Source organism: Lactuca sativa, chromosome 6 (genome assembly GCF_002870075.4).
Source record: "Lactuca sativa cultivar Salinas chromosome 6, Lsat_Salinas_v11, whole genome shotgun sequence".
NCBI classification, from domain to species: Eukaryota; Viridiplantae; Streptophyta; class Magnoliopsida; order Asterales; family Asteraceae; genus Lactuca; species Lactuca sativa.
In genome coordinates this window covers 101,368,444-101,383,816 of record NC_056628.2, presented here as the reverse complement: position 1 = coordinate 101,383,816, position 15,373 = coordinate 101,368,444, and the positions used below count along the sequence as shown (strand labels likewise).

At 35.9% G+C, this 15,373-nt stretch overlaps 1 long non-coding RNA gene across 3 annotated transcripts; it reads left to right on the top strand.

The window, feature by feature from the left end:
* Positions 1–470: 470 nt before the first annotated feature.
* On the top strand, positions 471–2,082 carry LOC111875864 (uncharacterized). 3 transcript variants are annotated; one of them, XR_006184381.1, is made up of 5 exons: positions 471–681; positions 782–849; positions 988–1,106; positions 1,618–1,724; positions 1,881–2,082. It is a non-coding gene; the product is annotated as an uncharacterized LOC111875864 (long non-coding RNA). The 3 variants fall into 3 exon arrangements; XR_006184380.2 differs by having other exon boundaries at positions 473–681; positions 1,897–2,082; XR_008224809.1 differs by having other exon boundaries at positions 473–681; positions 1,618–2,082.
* The last annotated feature ends 13,291 nt before the right edge of the window (positions 2,083–15,373 follow it).

Here is a 15,373-nt window from a genome sequence, read left to right as displayed (position 1 = left end):
TGAATCGCTGAGGGCATCTCCAACCCACCCCCATGCTCCATTTCTTTCCCCATTTTTCTCCAACCCTACCCCATTTTCACCTCCATTTTTGGAGATATGAATACTATTCATATCTCCAAAAATGGAGGTGAAGTTTGGTTGTCAATTTTAGTCCCTCTCGTTTTTATTTTATACATTTCTAGTTTATTTTATCTACTAATTATAATTTAAATGCAATATTTAATATTTATAATATCATGTTGTATACTAAATTATATTAATTAATCATAAATATAAAATTTAATTAGTAGAGAGATGTATTTGACAATATATATATATAAGTAATAAAAATGGAATATTCCAAAAATATATTTTTTAGGGTAAAAAAAGGTGAAGTAGAAAATAAAATAGGATTAGAGATAAAACAATGAAAAAAGTGAAGTAGAAAATAAAATAGAATTAATGGAAAAAAAATGAAGATGGGTGAGGGCTCAACATCCATTGGAAGTATGCTGGCCTCCATTATGTCTATCACTTTGTCCAAATTTTACATACCACCGCTGCCTTAAATCCATACCATAGATGAAGCAGCCAGAAAAAAGTTCCCACCATGTTTGGCGGTGGTGTACCTGCCCTGTCGAGCAATGCTTCATGAAAAGCCCTAGAAAATTGATGGAGACGAAGAAGGCTATGTTAAAATCGGTGCATATCAATTTTTTGGTTGAGGGCATATTACTTCTGATGTTCTTGCTTCTCTTCTTTTATTACAATTGATTTTTGACAAATTTCTTTTTCTTGGAAGAGGTTTGAGATTAATGGCGAAGGATTTGAAGCATCGTTGTCTTCATTAAAGCATCACATTTACTAAAGGTATGTTTTCACAAGTCGTTCATGTTTGAACTTGCACTTAACTTATTCGATGAAATGCCTTAGTGAGACACATGATTTTATTTTAGAAAACAAGAACCTTTCAAAATATTGAAGCTTTTTATTGTGCTTGTCCTTTAGTATTTAAGAAGATCACTGGTATACTTTTTGGCCCATGGAGTCTGGATTATGTTTTTTCTCACTCTCACCGTTGAAGATGAACTATTGTTTTTGTCTGTTGATCATTTCCATATGGAAAGGTACTTCATATTTCCTATTACTTTGCGTTCCAATTACAAATACATATTTCTACAATTATGTTCAAAATTATTAAAAAAATAGGTATAAGTGTTGCATAGTGTTCCTAGGTGGTGTACAGAGAGACATTTTCCATTAAGCATGAATTTGAAGTTTATTTTTTATGAATTATGCATACTCCCTTCTGTTATATGTTCCTATGATGGACAATAAAAAAATTATTATGCACACGATGAATAGAGTAGCTCTTGAATTTGTTTTGGGTGCCGAGTTACTAAAAGTTTCATATAATACTTGGTATAAAAAGAATTCTCAAATATTAGACTTAAGAAAAATATGTTTAACTAATTTGCATTCTTGATGTTAAACCTCTAATACTTACTACAAGAGAATAAATGATGATGGCTTTAAAAGTGATTATAAAGGTTTAGCAGTCTTGATGCTTACATGAAAGTCGTGGAAACATTATGCTATGGTATGTAGTCTGATATTGTTGATTTAAATATATGATAGGCAAAGCACCTTTAGAGAAAGATACGGGGGTAATCACAAGTAATGGAAAAGAATGGGGATAAAGAAATTGCCACTCCCAAGGTATCAGGGCTAGCTTGACAATGCAGGTATATCCCTAATTAATATTGTTTCTAATCCAGGGTTAATAATTTAATATGATATTTCCTAGATCTTTCTCACTCTAGAAACTGTAGAATGATAACATTTTGTAATGTTTATATACAATAATGCTGTTATATATTCAAATTTTAACATAAACGTAGTTCCAAACTCCTTTAGAGACACCGGAAAGACCCATGGTACAGATATCAACATATTCAGAACCAGAAGGAACATTTTGAAAGATGCTTGTTACTGGAAGGATAATTTGCAACTATGATGTAAAATTGTAACTTGAATTGTTTATTGGCAAGCTTTAATTTTTTTTTCCCATGCTAGCAATGTAGTTACATCCATTTAGTTTCATCTTGACGTCGTATGTTGCTCTTCCCTTTATATTATGGTCATCTTTTACATTCCCAAAGTCAAATGTGAGAGACTCATGTCAATCATTTTTAAGTCAAATGTGAGAGACTCATGTCAATCTTTTTTAAACCATTTCACATCACGCAAGACTCCATAAATGCAAATTCACATTCTTTCTAATTCAAAGTTTTTCCTAATTTTTGGTCTCTTTTTGACTTCAATAAAACTACAAAGCAGCACTATTCCATTAGATTTCAAGAAAGAAGCGTACACGTGGTATCATCTATATATCTGAATATTTTTCCAATTTATTTAATTAAAATTCCTATAATTAGGTCCCTAAAAGTAGTCGAATGTTAGCTCTGTCAAAGTTGAGGGACCTGTTTTGCATAATTTGATATAATAGTAGTGAAACCGAATATAAATCGTCACAATAAACATGGCTTAAAATCGGAATCTTTAACCTTGAAAATTATGTAAATAATTTCATCAAAATGGAATGAAAACGAACAGGAAACTAGAAGGAAAGGCAAACCTCGTTTACCTGTCCACTTGGGGTAACTTTTGCACATTGTGATTTGTTTATGTTAGCTTTTGATGTCTCTAAGTAGTATGTATATTTATCTCAGGCCAATAATAGGAATTGAAGTCCAGTTCTTAAATTTTGCAATTATTAATGAAATCTAGTGAAATCATCAATAACACGATGAGATGAACAGATCCAGTTTCTAATTTTTTTGGAAACGACTTCAGTATTTTTTGATATTTTTGTGTTTTAGCTTTGGACCAATAGATTTAGTTTATAACTTTTAGAGTCAACTTGACTTTGGCCTTGTTGTTACTACTTATAGTCGATTTGACTACTATAATATCAATTTTTGCAAAAGTGTCCCCTCAACTTTGAGGGAGCTAACATTTGACCGAGAATTCTCAACAACAATGCATGTCTCTTTTTCACTTTACATCGATGAGTTTTTTTTTTGTTTACTCAATTTATTCTCTTCAACTTATAAAAATAATAAATATGTATGCGGAAAACATTTGTTTGATAATGTGGACCACCAAGTCACCTCTTGCAGTCAGCGTAGTTGTATGGAATCTACCGAAAGACTAAAATGCCCTTACATTCTAGGTCTGCAAGTAGTCAAAAAAGTTTTGTCCATGGATGGTGTTTCTAGCTACACTATTTATGGCACAACTGCTTCTTTGAAGTATAATCACCAAAAAGAAAAGTCTCTTGCCTATATCCAACTATACAATAAAGTATGTTGCTATTGTTGGCTATGTATCTGATACCTCAATGCCCAACACCAATAACAATTGTCTTACAATATTTACAGAATCTTCCAAAAAAAAACTTCCGTGGGCCGTGCTTAGCACGGACTTTACACGTCCCTAGTATATATATATATATATATATATATATATATATATATATATATATATATATATATATATATATATATATATATATATATATATATATATATATATATATATATATATATATATATATAATTTTTGTGGACTTTTGTGGTTTTTCTATCTAATTTTGTGGATTTTTGGTGAATTTTCGTAAACTTCACACGTCGCAACTCAAAAAATAAATAGAAAATCGTTGATGGGTTAATTGATAGTATGGGCTACTTCTGTTGGGCTAAACGTTCTTACATTTTGAGGAAAGTGGTTGTTTGTGGATTTTTGATAATTTTCTATCTAATTTTATGGATTTTTGGTGATTTTTCATAAAAGCGAAATATGAGAAACTTAAAACAAAAAAGTTTTAAAAGGCTGAATTTTTTTTATATATATTTAAATGGTTGCAACATGTAGGTTACATTCATTATCAAGTAATCCATATAGTTGTAATTCAAATGGCTTTCTGTTTTTATTTCTTCTACAAAAGTGTCAGGATATTTGGTTTATTACCTAGGCAAAAGTCTTTTAATAAGTTTTGTTCAGAAATCGAGTATTTTATAATTCAAGTATTTTTATAATTGTGGGTAGTTTTGTTTATACAAACTGCGTTTTATTTTATAATTTAAGCAACTTAGATGGTCTAACTGTTATTCTTCGGGCGTGTTCGGCAAAATTAGCTGGTAGCGGGTGGCTTATAGCGGATAGCGGGTAGCTTGTAGCTTGTAGCGTTTTGTTAAACGCTACATAAAGTAGCATTTGGATTTGGAGCGTTTTGTTTAAACTAAACGCTAGAAGCTTGTAGTGCCGAACGAAACTTTTTGTTTAAAACGGAGCGTTTTATCAAACGCTAGAAGCTAAAAGCTTTCAAATGCTACGTGCCGAACATTATTATAAACATAATTTGTTATAAAGATTTGATTTTGAAGATGATGGAAGCTAGAATATATTAACCCATCACTTCAATTTTTTTATAGATACTTCATGCATCCCATACATTTTTTATATGTTTGACACCTCATTTTAAGCAAACTTCTCAATGACATCAGTAGAGAGACGCTTTTTGAATTTTTAGAAAAGGTTTCGACACAATTAAAGCGAATAATAGCAAGTTTCAGAGCGATTTTTTTATGCATACAACAAAATGATTTTTGGGAAATGACACAAATACCCTACAAAGTTTATAGGGTTGATCGATTCAGTCCTTAATGTTTTTGCTAGGATTTATGGGGGTATAAACTATGATACGAACTACTAATTTAGTTCTTTTCAACCTGTAATAGTCAGTCCACCATGCACGACAGTGACCATTTAGACCAAAAAACTCATATCGTGCCCTTATAAAGCTAAAAAAAATAAGTTCAGGGATCAGATGTTTATGCCACAAGATCGGTGAAACCGAAAAATTAGACATGAGTACGCATTATATGTTTATTAGATGTCGGATGAAATATTTGATTTCGTTTTTCAAAGCTTGTAATGTTCCGATCGAGTCAACAACGAATCTGATTACCAGAATCCAAAACCATCGTCAATAGATCAGCAGAATCGCCAAAGAGACAAAGGAGTACTGGAACTCGGAACGACGACGAAGAAGAGCGGAGTAGGAGGAGGAGGAGAAGAGTCGCCGACCAGGAAGCAAAACACCAATCTCGACGATCTTGTGGCATAAACATTTGATCCTCGAAGTTATTTTTCTGGCTTTATAGGGGTACAATGTGAGTTTTTTTGCTCTAAATAGTCGCTGTCGCATGGTGAACTGGCTATCACGGGTTGAAAGGGACTAAAAAAAGTCGTATCATATTTTATACCCTCATAAAATCTAGCAAAAACTTTAAGGATCGAATCGACCAACCCTAAAAACTTTATAGGGCATTTGTTTCATTTCCCCAATAAATTTTTAATAATACATATACGAAACACATAAACATTAAAACATACACACTAATTCACCTTTATGCATATCACAGCCAAAAGGATTTAATATGAATCATTTTTTTTCAAGTTGAAAGGAAATTAAAAAGAAATTTACCTTTTACAAGATATGACCGCTGATCACTTCAAGAATTAATGCAACTAGATACTTTACCAAATGATTTCAGATATTGAGAGTAAATTATTCAATTCGTAAAAAAAAATTTCTATTTGCCTTCGTGCTTTGCAACAATAACATCAATGCACAGACTCTTGTAGGCCCAAATAAAAAAAGTAATAAATCTACAATATATATATATATACACACACACACTAGGCGAATCTCCGCGCGTTGCGCGAGAATAGAATTATATAGTTAAAATAATGACTTTTACCAAATTATTATTTAATATTTCTACTTTGAAACAAAATGTTAGTAGTAAAGCAAACATATAGTTACCATATTAGTTTTATTAAACATTTTAATTTTTAAGTCATTGTGATATATACAACTATTTGATAATTTTATAAACCGTTTAAAATTGTGTAAATTATATATCAAATGAATGATAATATAACGAGTAACAAAACGTATGAACAAAAATATGAACTGCAACTTTTAAAAACATAAAAATAGAAAAACATCTATTATAACTTTTGTATTAAAAAAGATATATATATATATATATATATATATATATATATATATATATATATATAACGAATAATAAAAAATATGAAAAATAAACACTATAACTTTTAATAATATAAAAACACTAAAACATCTATTATTTCATTTATTAACTCTTCAGATTTAAATCACAAATCTTTTCAAATACATTAATGTTTTTAATGAGAAAACTTTACAACCTTATAAAAGAAAGGAAAATAAAAAGTTATTAGTGATTACTAATTAATAATCATAAGTAAAAAACTCTTAAGTTGTAACTAATAAATATAAATAAATTAGAAAACTCTTGATTTGTAGTTTGAGTTTCAAATGAATGCGGTACTTGGAAATGTGTAATTATTATTATTATTATTATTATTATTATTATTATTATTATTATATTTGTCTAAATAATTGGTTTTGATGCATCATTTTAATCCCTTCAATTATTAAACATAAACATATTTACTTATAAATTTATAACATACATAAGTGGATATACATGTTAAACAAATCACATATAATATATATGTTTTCGTAAATGTCATATGTAATTCTTGTCGTAGTAATATGGATAAATTACTTTCATATGAAGAACATATCATGATAAGTCTATCATAATTACATATCAAATGTTAAAAATTATGTTATCTTTTAAATATTGTCTTTTAAATATGTTGTGTAGGATAACCCAACAAATAAATAATAGAAAATAAACATAATCAGAATAGAAAAACTACAATCAAATAAATAAGAGCATTGGGTGGTGGAGTATATAAATAAAGATGTTACATAAACATACATTTAAATCAAAAGAAAAAACTAATATTCATCAACATTGTTCAAACAAAAAAAAAACATATATCCGTTTTCTGAATCTTCTTTCTTCATTTAACATCATTCAACCATAGAAACTTGATGACAATTCTTCACTAACCTGCAATCAAAATATTTTTCTTGAAAAAGAAGAATCATAAAGATATTCCAAGCAAAACATTGATATTTGGAGAGTCACATTCAAGATTGAGTAATACATACAAATCACATATAACGATTAAATAAGAAACTGAATATAAAGAAAGAATAGAAAAACTTCATTTGTTTTGGTTGAAAGATATTCCAAGCAAAACATTGATGTTATAACATCCTTCTTACATGTAAGATTTTATATAACACAAAAGACACAAAATATTGACCTTTTATAGTAAAATTTTCACTAAATGCTAATTAAATGAATCACATAAACATTAAAACATACACACTAATTCACCTTTATGCATATCACAACCAAAAGGATTTAATATGAATCTTTTTTTTTCAAGTTGAAAGGAAATTAAAAAGAAATTTACCTTTAACAAGATCTAACCGCTGATCACTTCAAGAATTAATGCAACTGGATACTTTACCAAATGATTTGAGATATTAAGAGTAAATTATTCAATTAGTAAAAAATATTGCTAATTGCCTTCATGCATTGCAACAATAACATCAATGCACAGACTTATGTAGGCCCAAATAAAAAATGTAATAAATCTACAATATATATATATATATATATATATATATATATATATATATATATATATATATATATATATTGTAGATTTATTACTTTTTTTATTTGGGCCTACATAAGTCTGTGTCACACCCCAAAACCAGAACGGCGGAAACGTTCTGGGGTGGATGACGTCATGTCAAGTATCACAACACATGCGTATAGTAATCAAAGTACAACAAAACATTGCATTAATAGTAATAATTTTACATGGTTACATTACATAGTATCAAAGTAATACAAGCAACATATATAAAGTGCAGCAAGGTACTTAAGCCATCTTCATCAGCAGCTCCAGGGACGTACCTGTCTAATTGCTGACCTGAGATTACAAGTTATTTGAAAAGCGAGTATCAGCATTTTTACAAATGCTGGTGAGTTCATAAGTATTTTGTGTCATTTAGTCAAATAACTTTAATAAGTAGTAGTTTATGAGTTTTTAGTGCATCAGTGTTCTTTCCAGAAAATCCTATATTTTCTTTAAATAAAGCAGCCTTCTACTAAGACTGTTCAGTGTATTGTGGTAAGAGGTAGTTTTCCCTTAATTGCTATTTTTTTTTTATCAAAATACTGAATTTGATTATTAAAGAGAGCAAGAGACATTAGGGAATAATATATGCCTCAGCAGTGAGGACTGCTGACTAAGGCAAAGAATCATAGACTCCAGGAGGGTATCGAATTAACGACACGCCTGGTTCAGTCTAACAAAAGGGGAGACGCAGACCCCAGAAGGTACCAAATGAAAGGTACAGCTGGTAAGGTCTGAAACAGTGAATATAGACCGAAGACGATACTAAATGAAAAGTACATCTCACAGGGTCAAAACAAAGACTACATACCCCAGACAGTATCAAATGAAAGATACAGCTAGCAAGGTCAAAACAGAGACTATAAACCCCAGACAGTATCAAATGAAAGATACAGCTAGTAAGGTCAAAATAGAGACTATAGACCCCAGACAGTATCAAATGAAAGATACAACTAGTAAGGTCAAAACAGAGACTATAGACCCCAGACAGTATCAAATGAAAGATACAGCTAGTAAGGTCAAAACAGAGACTATAGACCCCAGACAGTATCAAATGAAAGATACAGCTAGTAAGGTCAAAACAGAGACTATAGACCCCAGACAGTATCAAATGAAAGATACAGCTAGCAAGGTCAAAACAGTGTGAATCTGAAAAGTGACATCAGCATACAGTGTAAATTGCTGACGACATACCGTTACCTTAAAGCCATGAATTATAAGGCAACCCAGGATACTCGTAACCATACTGACTAGAGTTCCAGACGCCCTACAAGCATCTATAGAATGTGACATTTGTCACCCCTTGCCTTGGTGGGCCGTGGACTGTAGCTAGCAGTCAGGGTGCGGGGTTGTCAATCCCGTATAGGCCTATACACACAATGTCCGCTCTCCCTACAGGAGACTCTGGTTACCAACTAGACGACGGAGAAGGTCGCGTCCCGAAGATGCATCCCAAATAGAGGGTAATGTGTTTCTTGAGGGGAGTGGGTTTCTAATGCAAGTGGTATACTAGAGGTAGAGACTTCCAAATAGTGGGTAGTGTGTTTCTAAAGTAAGTGTAGAATAGAAGAAGATATTCTTAATTGACTTGACTAGAGAATTCCTTATATGTCCATACTCATATACATAGTATTTAACTAATGGACCAAACGGCCTTCGGACGGCTACCCGATCCCACCATACCACATCTCAACGAAGAAAAGGAAATAGGGCCGACGAGCCTTCCTAAGTCTTTCAGTCATTACTTATATATACCTATATAAGTACGGACATACATCTAACTATGACTAAGTGCGTTTCAAGTAGAAGTGATCCTTGTGAAGTAGTAGTGTCTAATAAGTGAAGTAAAAGCGTTCGCAAGTGAAGTAGAAGTGTCGCACAAGTATAAGCGTATCATGAAGTAGAGGCGACAATAAGTGAAGCGAAAGCGTATCAAGTATAAGTGAAATAGAGTTGTTATCAAGTATACGCGAAGAAGGATCGTATCACTAAGTAAGAGGGTGAATAAGTATAAGCGTTATCAGGTATGAGTGACTTCAGGTATAAGCGAAAGCATTACAGAGTAGGAGTATAAAATAAGTATAAGCGAAGCAGCGGTATCTAACAATTAAAAGTATTCATGAAAACCCCACAAGACTTTATTACTCAGGAAAATCGCATTTGTATTCTTTGATAAAATAGGTGTGAAAACCTTTAGAAATCTTTGGGAACCTTTTATAAATCAGTTTGAAAATGAATCTTTGATAAGCTATGAAAGTAAGAACTTGAACAATTTAAAAACCCTTTTTGAAAGCCATTACAGTGTCCTACTCGGTAAAACAGTGTACAGTGGTAAAATCTTGTGCATGCGGGTTATCAATTACATGTGATTGATATGATAACTGGCATGTTTAACTTGTAATCCCCCCCTATAAAACATTCAAAAGCATTTAAAAGGTTCATTCAGGGGTATGAACTCACCTGGTGTAAGTAGGTCCGACGGAAGTGCCGTTTGGGCGTTCGGGGTCACGCAAGGACTTGAACACACACAAGGACCTATTTTAACATATGATAACATATGTTCACATACAATTAGCATATAATATACTAATTAAACAATTATACACACTCAAAGGAGTGGAAAACACTTTTGGTTGAGTGTTTGGGGTCCCGGGTAGCGTTTAAGGGTGCTAAGGGTCTCTTATCAGTTGTGGAACTTTGCTAAACTCAAATATCAAGAGTGTAAAGGGGTTTAAAGCATCAATATGGACCAAACAAGGAGTTTACGGCCCAACCTAAGGGAGTTTACGGCCGTAAACTCCCAAGGTCAATTTCTTGGGTGTTTGATGCTTCTAGCTTGTTCATAGGATTATTCTAAGCACTTTTTCTCAAAGGCATGATTGGATTTGAGGCTTCTAAGGGTACTTTATAGGAGTTTACGGCCTAGGAACTCTCCCAAGGGAGTTTACGGCCGTAAACTCTCAATATTTGAGTTTAGCGAAGTTTTAAGCCCCTAATGCCTTTCTAGTGATTTCTAATGAAGTGTGATGCCATTTTGGGTGATTAAAACCAACATTTTAGGGGGTTTTTGGGGAGTTTACGGCCTAGATAATGCTTGGGCCGTAAACTCCAAGAAATCCCTCATTTTTCTTGTGTTTAAGCCCTTATTTCCATTCTAGCATTTTATAGAAATAGCCTATGGTCATTTGAGGGGAAAAAACTAAAATTTTGGGCATGAATTAGGGTGTTTACGGCCTTGACCATGTCTGGGCCGTAAACTCCTTTCTTTAATTCATTTTGGAGTGTTTCAAGGGTCTAAACTCAAGAGGATATGTCCCTAAATTATGTAATAAGCCCTAGGATGAGTTTGGGAGTGTTTTGGGGCACTTTTGACATGATTTTTGAGGAGTTTACGGCCTAAGCTTGTGCTTGGGCCGTAAACTCTCCTTTACCCCCTAATTCCATGAGTTTTTGTGTTAAAACACTCCTAGGCTATTACCTCAATTTATTTCCTAGCCAATGGGGACAAGTTTGGGTCGTTTTGGCCTTGTTTTAGGTGTTTACGGCCTAAGAAAAAGCTTAGGCCGTAAACTCCTTTTCCATTGCTTCTAAATCCGTATTTTGGTCCATACACATGAATCAATATGTTTAGAATAGGCTAGGGTAAGAGGACTTACAATATGGAAGCGTTTGGTTGCGAATTCGGGGCGAAAACGGGTCTAGAGAGAGAGTTTAGAGAGAGAGAGTGTAAAAAGTCTCCAATGGACTCCACTCACCCATATATAGGTTTCACAGTCGGGGCTCAGTGGAATTTTACCCGATACTGCCGTTAAACGGGGCTTTTGGTCGCACCCGATTTAGTGGTCGTAATAATAAAACTTGACATTTTCCAAATGAATGAAAATGTGTGTCCTGTGTTTTTTTTTATTTCCTTTTATCACGACTTAACGACATGTTAAAGGTAATCAAATGGAATGTTTATTAAATTGATGCCCTCTAATTAACGAAACTTTTATACAGTGGAATATTCCGTTAACGGTAATGGGGAAATGTAACAGGACAATTTGGGTTGTCACATCATCCCCCCGTTAGAGGGAATTTCGTCCCGAAATTCAAGTCTAGACAAGGAAGTAGGTATAAAGGGCCAAGTAGAGATGAGGGAGTACTTCCTATACGGTTGCCCTCGCAATCCCAAGTGATTTCTAGTCTATGTTTGTCATTCTCACAGATCTTCACATACAGGATGCGCATTCCGTCTAGTGTAGCTAGCGGGTTCCGACTGGTGTTTCTATGAAGTCAGGGTTCTCGATGGATTCTACCAAGATGAGTGGGGCACGAAGAGTGTTGTCGGATAATCGCATATCAAGTGTAAGAAGTGGATCGATCGGGTGTGAATCTGGTGGCATATCCGAAGGTAGTGGCAGCCTGGAAAGGGTTGGACCAAGTCTCCAGGAGTATTCTCGGATGGTCCTATGCCCTCGGAAGGGTAGAGCCTTTCAATACTTAGAACATAGTGTACTTCTATGGCAAGATCATCACTGGCGTGATCGCCATTCCGAAGTTCCGAACGTTCTCTCTCGTACTGGTAGTGTAGTCCTTCGGGTTGGTTCTTAGGAATCTCAAGTGGTCTTCAATTTCGTGTTTTCTGTCAACTGGCTGATAGAGACTTCCTAGATCGTCAAGTGGGTTGCGCGACTATGGTCATCGGTTTGCTATAGAGTGTCTATCCCCAGCTTGTGCAATATGCACCTGCACTAATGACACTTGAGATACGGAAACCCTGAGAATCGGGGAGGCAGGGCTTCACCAGACAAGTGTTGGACTATCTCGGGAGGTGGTTCTACTATCTCTGCTTGAGATAGTATTCGGGGAACACCTATTAGTCCAAGGAATCTCTAAGACTGTGGTTTATTCCAGCATGGAAAGTGCGTGCTCCTGCTAAATCCCTCGACTAACACCAATGCTGGTGTCGAGTCTATAATTCTTTCGGGATCCGGGTCATGAGATTTAACGCCACTACCTTCGCACTTGACCAAGTATTCTTGGCTGCGGAGGTTACCCTGTGGTTCTCGGTATCCTAGTGTTTACTTCGGATAATATAATTCATCGTCTATAGGGTGACGACGATTTCCTCCTTGCGAGAGGGTGGAGGATGATAAGCACCACTTGTCTATAACTGGGTGGACGAGGTGCCTGAGTAGTTAGAGCATCAGTTGCAACTACTCTTCCGAAGGTTCTAAGTTTTCTCGGGTTAAGTCAAATCTAGTGGGTATAGGGTCTTCATCACTCGGGACTTTACTAGTTCGTCCCGCAGTGTTTCTCTCGACTCCGGCTCCTATGTTATAAAATAGGGTGAAAGTGTTTTGCGAAGAGGTTCGTGGTAGAGTTCATGCTTGGCTTAACCGTCAATACTTGATGGATGCCAGCAGTATACCTGGTTATAGTGGTCAGCCGCATGAGTTCTATTCTCTGGGTTCACGAACCTGATGTGTGAGGTGAGAAGGGTCACTCAGGGGACTCTACGGAGTACGCCTCAGATAGTTGTCATTTGCTGAGGTATCTGCAGTGCCTTTCACTTCGGTGTTCATCTGACTACGAGGGGTCGGTCCTCAGCACGGGGTACCCTCACTTGGGTACTTCGGAAGGTTTGAGATAAGAGGGACGATTGACGGATTGCATTAGATGTGATTATTTGTGTTAGGTTCGGGTTCGGAGGAACCTTTATTTGCCGATATGGCTAAGGAGAAAGCTCACAGCACTAAGAATGTATACATGGTGGCACGAAGTCAAACCATGATCAATAGAGTCATCGAAGTTGGCACACTCCGATATGATATAAAGTGAAGATCGATAGAGTCATGTGCCGAACAGGCACACAAGTTCTAGGCGTCTCGGGTTTCGTCCTATATATCGCTACCGCGGATACTTGGATCGATAGAGTCGACGCGGAACTATAGAGAGTTCTAAGTGTTTCCGAATAGAGTATCTTTTCTTGAATGGATTCTCACGAGGCATTTCTACAATCGCGTCACATATACTAGTCATGCATAATTAAGGTGGGGAGGACTGTTGACTGAGCGACCCCGCCCTAAATCCACAACCAAACGAGGAACAGGAAATGAGGCGGCGTTCGCTCACTCTAGGTCTGTCCATCTCAAATATACATGGTCGTAACGTATATGTTTAGCCATCATAGTTTTACCTAATGAATTTTAAATTTTATAACAGTGCTGCGACTTTCACCTTACTAGAAAGAATTTTATACTTGAATTAGTCTTTTATTGTTCTTAGCTTAGTTATCCGGGATCGAGAGACGTACCAAAAATCTAACGAGTTTCCTTGCTGCTTTTTCCTAAGCAGTAGTGTCAGACTCCTTCTGTGTCTTTGTCTTTCTCTTCAGTTGGGCAGTCCCTCTTAAAGTGTCCCATTTTACCACATAGGTGGCAAACTATACGGGTCGCCACATTGGTGGTTGGTGTAATGAACTCAACCGGGGTTCTGCAGACACGAGCAGTATGCCCCAGCATGTGGCACCTAGCACAATAGAGTTCCCGGCAGGTACCATGATGATGGTAGCTGCACTTGCTGCAGTGGGGAAGGTCTCCTAGGTATGGTCTTCTTGAGGTCGGGAGGGAAGGATTGACAGGGGTATAGACCGCCTCAGCTCGTTGCCCTTCGGAAGGTCCTTGAGCCGAGGTACTTCCCTCCTCCAACTTGAGTTTTCGATAGTGGGTTCAGTGTAGGTTCTTGGGTGGCTGAGTGTGGAAGAGTGGGTTGCTGCCGTCCATTGCCAGAATTGGAAATCCCGACAGGGCCCTTGCTAACATTGGCGTTGTTAGCATTCAGGTGAGCCATGACAGCTGCTACGGCTGCTGAGACTGCAGCATGGAACGTAGCTTCATCGAATAAGAGGGCAGGTTTCTTGCTTGCGGATTGGTTACGCTTCTTCGGTGGCATGGTTTTTCCTACACGGGGAGGAATACAAGGTAATGAGAGACGATGGTTAACCTTGGACATTTCTGTCCTGAACGTATTAGGCATAAATTTTTCCCGTGCCTCGGGTACTGGCTGTTTGAGTGTCGACCTACATCCCTATGATGTAGTCCTAGTAATCAAGGTAAGAATATGAGTATCTGAAAAAGGCCATAAGATGCGAGTCGTTCCTACTAAGTTACCTTTATACTGGGATAAGTTTCACTCTCCGACCTGGAGAGATATGAGAACGGTTCGGAACGAAACTTGCGGAAAGAGAGACCCTCAAGGGCAGATGGCTAAAATTTTCTCAATAGAGATGCAGGGATCCGCCCTAATCGTGTATCTGGCAACGGGAAACGACGATTTACCTATCACATAGCGTGAGTAGTGTAACCACTAACTCACTAAATTGCATTATTTTAAGGGTTTATTAGTGTGACGAACACGAGGAAAAGACAATTCCCGGGTTTCCATGCACTGGCTCCCTCGGTCTGCCTCGTGTCTTTGGCTGGAATCGGCATTGGTTTCCTTCGGATAGTTTCCTAGGGTTCTTTTCTTGTATGGACATATTGAATTTCTACTCCGCCTTCCTTCTGATTCCAACTGTGGGTGTCATCACTTCATGATGGATGACTGGGAATCTCCGAAGTTTAGGCGAATCTCTCACCACTGTCCCTAAGGGAATATGGGCACTTGGTGCATTCAATAGTCTCGACCCAGTTCATTCATTTCCAAACAGGAAATCTTCTCAATG